At 56.0% G+C, this 5,845-nt stretch overlaps 1 long non-coding RNA gene across 1 annotated transcript; it reads right to left on the bottom strand.

Moving 5' to 3' along the window:
- Positions 1 to 331: 331 nt before the first annotated feature.
- On the bottom strand, positions 332 to 3,395 carry LOC140619082 (uncharacterized). Its single transcript, XR_012019000.1, has 3 exons — positions 2,175 to 3,395; positions 1,758 to 1,903; positions 332 to 1,652 (listed from the first exon to the last, which is right to left on the bottom strand). It is a non-coding gene; the product is annotated as an uncharacterized lncRNA (long non-coding RNA).
- Positions 3,396 to 5,845: the final 2,450 nt, after the last annotated feature.

Below are 5,845 nucleotides of genomic sequence, written 5' to 3'. Positions count from 1 at the left end.
GCTTCAGGGCGCGTGCACCGGGAGGGAAAGCACGGCCGAACGTCAGGACCTGGTGGTCATTTGAAGCTTTGGGATCCCAATGACCATGAAGGCGACTGCGCAGGAGCAGTGGAAGAGAATCTGCAGAAAATGACAAAGGAAAAGTGCTCTTTTTCTTTCTTTCTTTCTTTCTTTCTTTCTTTCTTTCTTTCTTTCTTTCTTTCTTTCTTTCTTCTTTCTTTCTTTCTTTCTTTCTTCTTTCTTTCTTTCTTTCTTTCTTTCTTTCTTTCTTTCTTCTTCTTTCTTTCTTTCTTTCTTTCTTTTTCTTTCTTCTTTCTTTCTTTCTTTCCTCCTTTCTTCTTCTTTCTTTCTTTCTTCTTTCTTTTTCAAAAATTTTATTTATTTATTCCTGAGACACAGAGAGAGAGGCAGAGACACAGGCAGACGGAGAAGCAGGCTCCCTGTGGGGACCCGATGCGGAACTCGATCCCAGGACCCCGGGGTCAAGCCCTGAGCCTGGGCCAAAGCTCCACCCCTGAGCCCCAGACCATTACTTATCAGGGTCACTCTCCTCCAGACACCCGCCAGCCCCACGAAATAGCTACTAGGACAGTAGTTCTCAGATTCCACCGCTCGCTGAATCGCTTGGGAGCCTTGAGGAAACGTAGGCCTTCCCCGGTCACTGCGCACACTGTGCCGTTAGCGGGACAGGGTGGCACCTGGGCATCCCCAGATGACTCCGACGTCCAGCGAAGTCCGGGCTACCCAAGAGCCATCCTGGGAAGTCACTCACACCTGCAGACGTGCGCTCACATTCGTGTTGCCCCGTCTGCGTTCCCCGGTTCACCTGGGAACACCTGCAGGGGCGGCCGTCACACGGCGCCTCATTGCTCTCATCCCTCTTGCTCTGAGTGGATACGGTGTGTCCTGCGGATTGAAGGCTCGCGGCAGCCCTGCATCAAGCAAGTCTTCCGGCGCCGTGTCCCCATGCCATCTGCTCACTCCTGGTCTCTGTGTCACATTTCGGTGATTCACCCAATATTCCAAACTGTTTCACTGTATTGCATCGTATTTGTTACGGCGATCTGTGATCAGCAGTGTTCGACGTGACCGTTGCACCACAAAGCGCCCCCGAATAAGAGGGCAAACAGTAACTGCGTGTTCTGGCTGCTTTAACAACCAGCCCCTCCGTCTCTTTCCCTGTTGGGCCTCCCTGTTTCCTCAGATACAACAAAATTGAAACTAGGCCCGTTACTGCCTCTACAACGGCCTCTAAGTGAGCGAAAGGAAGAGTCACGCACCTGCCACTCGAACTCAAAATCTAGCAGAGACTCAGCTTGGCGAGGAAGGCGTGATGAAAGCCGAGGCAGGTTAAAATCTAGGGCTCTTAAGAACCAGGCGGGGTCTCCTGTCTCCGTGCCCCATCAGGGGACGACGAAGCCTGGGCGACAGCACGTCGGAGGGCGTTCAGTTTACTGAATATTTCAAGTCCGTTTTTGAGACCTCCTGCTCAGGAAGAAAGATTCCTTTCAAAGTACCGCTGCTCACGGGTGATGCGCCTGGACACGCAGGAGCCCCGACGACACGTGCCCTGAGGTTAAAGTTGGTTTCATGCCCCTAACGCAGCCGGTCCTGCAGCCCACGGATCAGACAGCAATTTCGACTTTCAAGTCCTATCACTCAAGAAATAACTGTTGTAAGGCTATTATTGCCACAAATAGTGATTTCTGTGATGGATCTGGGCAAACTAAACTGAAAACCTTCTGGAAAGGACTCACCGTTCTAGACGCCACGAAGAACATCTATGATTCACGGGAAGAGGTCAAATGTCAACATTGACAGGAATGTGGGAGAAGCGGATTCCAAGGCTCACAGAGGTCTGAGATGGGTTCAAGAGGTCAGTGGAGAGGTCGCTGCGGAATCTCTGGGAACAGCAAGAACCAGAGTTAGAAGTGGAGGCTGGGGACGCCCGGGGGCTCAGGGTGGAGCCTCTGCCTTGGGCCCAGGGTGTGACCCCGGGGTCCTGGGATCGAGTCCCGCGGCGGGCTCCCTGCATGGAGCCTGCTTCTCCCTCTGCCTGGGTCTCTGCCTCTCTCAATCTGTGTCTCATGAATAAATACATAAAATCTTTAAAAAAAAAAAAAAGTGGAGTCTCATAAAGATGGGACTGAATTGCTGGGATCTGAGGATCAAACCTGAACAGATGAGTCTCTGCTTGTCATGATGAGCAAAGACTGTGGTCTCGATGTTCAGCGGGGATCTGCTCCCGCTGATGGTGCTGTGAGGCTGTCGGGGTGACAACAAAGGACTGAGGGTGCGTGCAGCTAATGAAGTTCGACAGTGGTCAAATGCGGTCAAGAGCGTCGCATGCTGCAGAGAAATTGTTCATGAAAGGAGGCGTCGAGCCACACGGTGAACTTCACTGCTGCCTTGTTGAAGGAGATTCCCAGACACACCCCAACCTCCAGCCACCCAGGTCCGGGCCGGAGCCCCGCCAGCGGGAGGGTCGCAAGTCCCGAAGGCTCAGAAGGCAGTGAGCGTTTTTAGCCATAGAGAAAGTCTCTTTCAACTAAGGAGCGTACGTTGTTTCAGGCACAATGGTATCGCACCCGAGAGACTGCTGCAGGGTGTAGACTGTTGTAGGGTGTAGAGTGCTGCAGGGTGTAGACTGCTGCAGGGTGTAGACTGTTGTGGGGTGTAGAATGCTGCAGGGTGTAGACTGCTGCAGGGTGTAGACTGTTGTAGGGTGTAGAGTGCTGCAGGGTGTAGACTGCTGCAGGGTGTAGACTGTTGTGGGGTGTAGAGTGCTGCAGGGTGTAGACTGCTGCAGGATGTAGACTGTTGTAGGGTATAGAGTGCTGCAGGGTGTAGACTGCTGCAGGGTGTAGACTGTTGTGGGGTGTAGAATGCTGCAGGGTGTAGACTGCTGCAGGATGTAGACTGTTGTAGGGTATAGAGTGCTGCAGGGTGTAGACTGCTGCAGGGTATAGACTGTTGTAGGGTGTAGAGTGCTGCAGGGTGTAGACTGCTGCAGGGTGTAGACTGTTGTGGGGTGTAGAATGCTGCAGGGTGTAGACTGCTGCAGGGTGTAGACTGTTGTAGGGTGTAGAGTGCTGCAGGGTGTAGACTGCTGCAGGGTGTAGACTGTTGTGGGGTGTAGAATGCTGCAGGGTGTAGACTGCTGCAGGATGTAGACTGTTGTAGGGTATAGAGTGCTGCAGGGTGTAGACTGCTGCAGGGTATAGACTGTTGTAGGGTGTAGAGTGCTGCAGGGTGTAGACTGCTGCAGGGTATAGACTGTTGTAGGGTGTAGAGTGCTGCAAGGTGTAGACTGCTGCAGGGTATAGACTGCTGCAGGGTGTAGAGTGCTGCAGGGTGTAGACTGTTGCAGGGTATAGACTGCTGTAGGGTATAGAGTGCTGTAGGGTGTAGACTGCTGCAGGGTGTAGAGTGCTGCAGGGTGTAGACTGTTGTAGGGTATAGAGTGCTGCAGTGTGTAGACTGCTGCAGGGTGTAGACTGTTGTAGGGTGTAGAGTGCTGCAGGGTGTAGACTGCTGCAGGGTGTAGACTGTTGTAGGGTATAGAGTGCTGCAGGGTGTAGATTGCTACAGGATGTAGACTGTTGTAGGGTATAAAGTGCTGCAAGGTGTAGACTGCTGCAGGGTGTAGACTGTTGTAGGGACTCTCATCACCAGGAAGGCAGCTCCGTGTGAGATGCCGCATGGAGTTTGTCAAATGGAACTTTTTTTTTTCAATAAAAGGTCAACTGTCCGAAGTAAGCGATAGCGGAGCCCGTAGCACATTCTCTTGTTTTGCTCTTCCCTCCGGGGCTCCTCTGCTCCTGGCCCCATGGAAGCGCGAGGGGAACCGGGTGGGCGCGTGCTCGCTTTCATGGGGGGCAGCTGGGCCGCCTCCTGCTTTGCAGAAGCCACAGTGACGTGTTGCTCGGGCTCCCGAGGCCCCGTGTTCCGCGCTCGTCGCTGCCGCACCCCTGCTCACCTCCCTTCCTCTCCGCCTGGTCGTTCTCTTCAGCCTGGTCTTCAGCTCGCGCCGCCCCAGCCGCTTAGGACAGTCGCTGCAAGAACCTAAAAAGAAAGAAAGAGAGAAAACCGAAACACCCATGGCCATGGCCGGGCCCCCTGGCACAGACGGGCTCATTGGTTGGGGTGGAGTCCAGACTTTGGGCTTCCGGGCTTCACCTGGGCTGCGGGAGCTCGGGAACTGCGGGGACCCCCAGGGGACCAGGAGGGGAGTCCGGGGGGGGGGGGGGAAGATGCGATGCACTGGCAGGCACAGAGGGCTCGGGCTGGCATGGTGGTGGCAGAGGCGGCCTTCGCTGGAACCTGGCGGGGAGCGCTGCCCCGGGGAGCCGAGTCCCGTCAGATCGGCGCCCGAGCTGGGGTTTGCTGTGGGCCTGGCTCTGTGCTGTCCCCCCACCTGGCTGCCGCCGGGGGCTCTTCCCGGGGCTGAGGGCTCTGGGGCCCGCGGCCCCACTTCTCCTGGGCTCTGAGCTGGCCAAGGGCCTCAGCACGTCAGGGCTCCCGGCCACAGAGCAGCAGGAGCGAGCAAGGTGCTGCGCGCCTGGGACGGCCGAGAGCTACGGCTCCTGCGGGGTCACGGACGGGGTGAGCACACCTGGGCGCCCCGGGGCAAGGTCAGGGCCCACCCAGAGGAGCCACCTCCGAGGGTTGCGGGCGGGGACACAGCTGACCACGGGCCGAGGAAGCAGGTGCTGGGGGGGTTGACACAGGAACCAGAACGGGCCTGCGAGTTGCGGTGAGTTTGAGGGGTGACTCGGGGGGTGGCCTCCCTGTTCTGTGGAACCAAAGGTGCGGGGAGGAAAGGGCTGGTGCAACACGGGAGCGCCCGAAGGAGGACCTCGCTGCGCAGGGACATTGCACGAGGCCGCTCTGGGTGAGGGGACGTGCTGGCCGCCCGACTCCTCACCTCGGGAAGAAGTGGGGCTCAGAGGAGGGCACTAACAAAGATTCGTCGACTATGCGACTGGATGACAAAACGGGGAGAAATTAAAAAAATTAGGCTTCCAGCGGCAGCGGAGCGGGTATGGGAGCTGTGGTGCCTTCTGCGTGGAATACCACGCGGCTGTGAGAAAGAGCACGGTCTGGCCTGGGCGTGGACAGAGCTGGAGGGAGCCACACAGAGGAAGAAATTTACCCTATTATTTCGCTCAAACATGGAGTTTAGGACACAAAACAAAAGAAAAAAAAAAAGAAGGAAAAGAAGAAGAAATGTCCTGAAGGAGAGAGACCACCGCCCGGTGGCCACGGTTCTGTTTCTAAGAGTCTGACTCTGCACTCAGGGCCTTGGTTTGGGGCCACGTGTTGGCACAATCCGTGTGATGCTCAGTTTCCTGGTCCCAGGCCCTCCAATTGTCCAGTTCTAGGAAAAAAAATGGACTAGAGAGAAAGCAGAACAAACCAGTTAGTTTCTTGGTACGGACTTCCTCGGTACTGAGAATTTGTGTTGTTGAGTGAGGAAAATGTGAACTTTCACCTTAATTCTCGAAAATGGAACGAGTGATTGTTCAGCTAAATAAGGTCACCGGCACGTACTTCTCCAAGGGGCCTGGGGCCATCGCCGGGCCGTAGCAGCTGGAGCGCACGTCTGGAGACACCCTGCGCCGCCCCACAGGGGCGTGAGCCCATCTCCACCCTCTGTCTGGGAAGAAGAGCACACAGAAAACGACACCGACGACACCCAGCTGGGGTTTGCACGCATGTCTCTGGTTCCCGCCGTGCGGGAAACCTCTAGAGAGGAGTCGTGTACGATCCCAGGGGAACGAGCCGGTTGCCAAGAGGCCCCCGTCCCGCTGCAGGCTCGGGCGCTTCAGCTCCAGCACAACCG

This window comes from Canis lupus, chromosome 27 (genome assembly GCF_048164855.1).
Source record: "Canis lupus baileyi chromosome 27, mCanLup2.hap1, whole genome shotgun sequence".
Lineage (NCBI taxonomy): Eukaryota > Metazoa > Chordata > Mammalia > Carnivora > Canidae > Canis > Canis lupus.
Note: the sequence above shows the minus strand (reverse complement) of the source record. Positions and strands in the feature narration are given on the sequence as shown.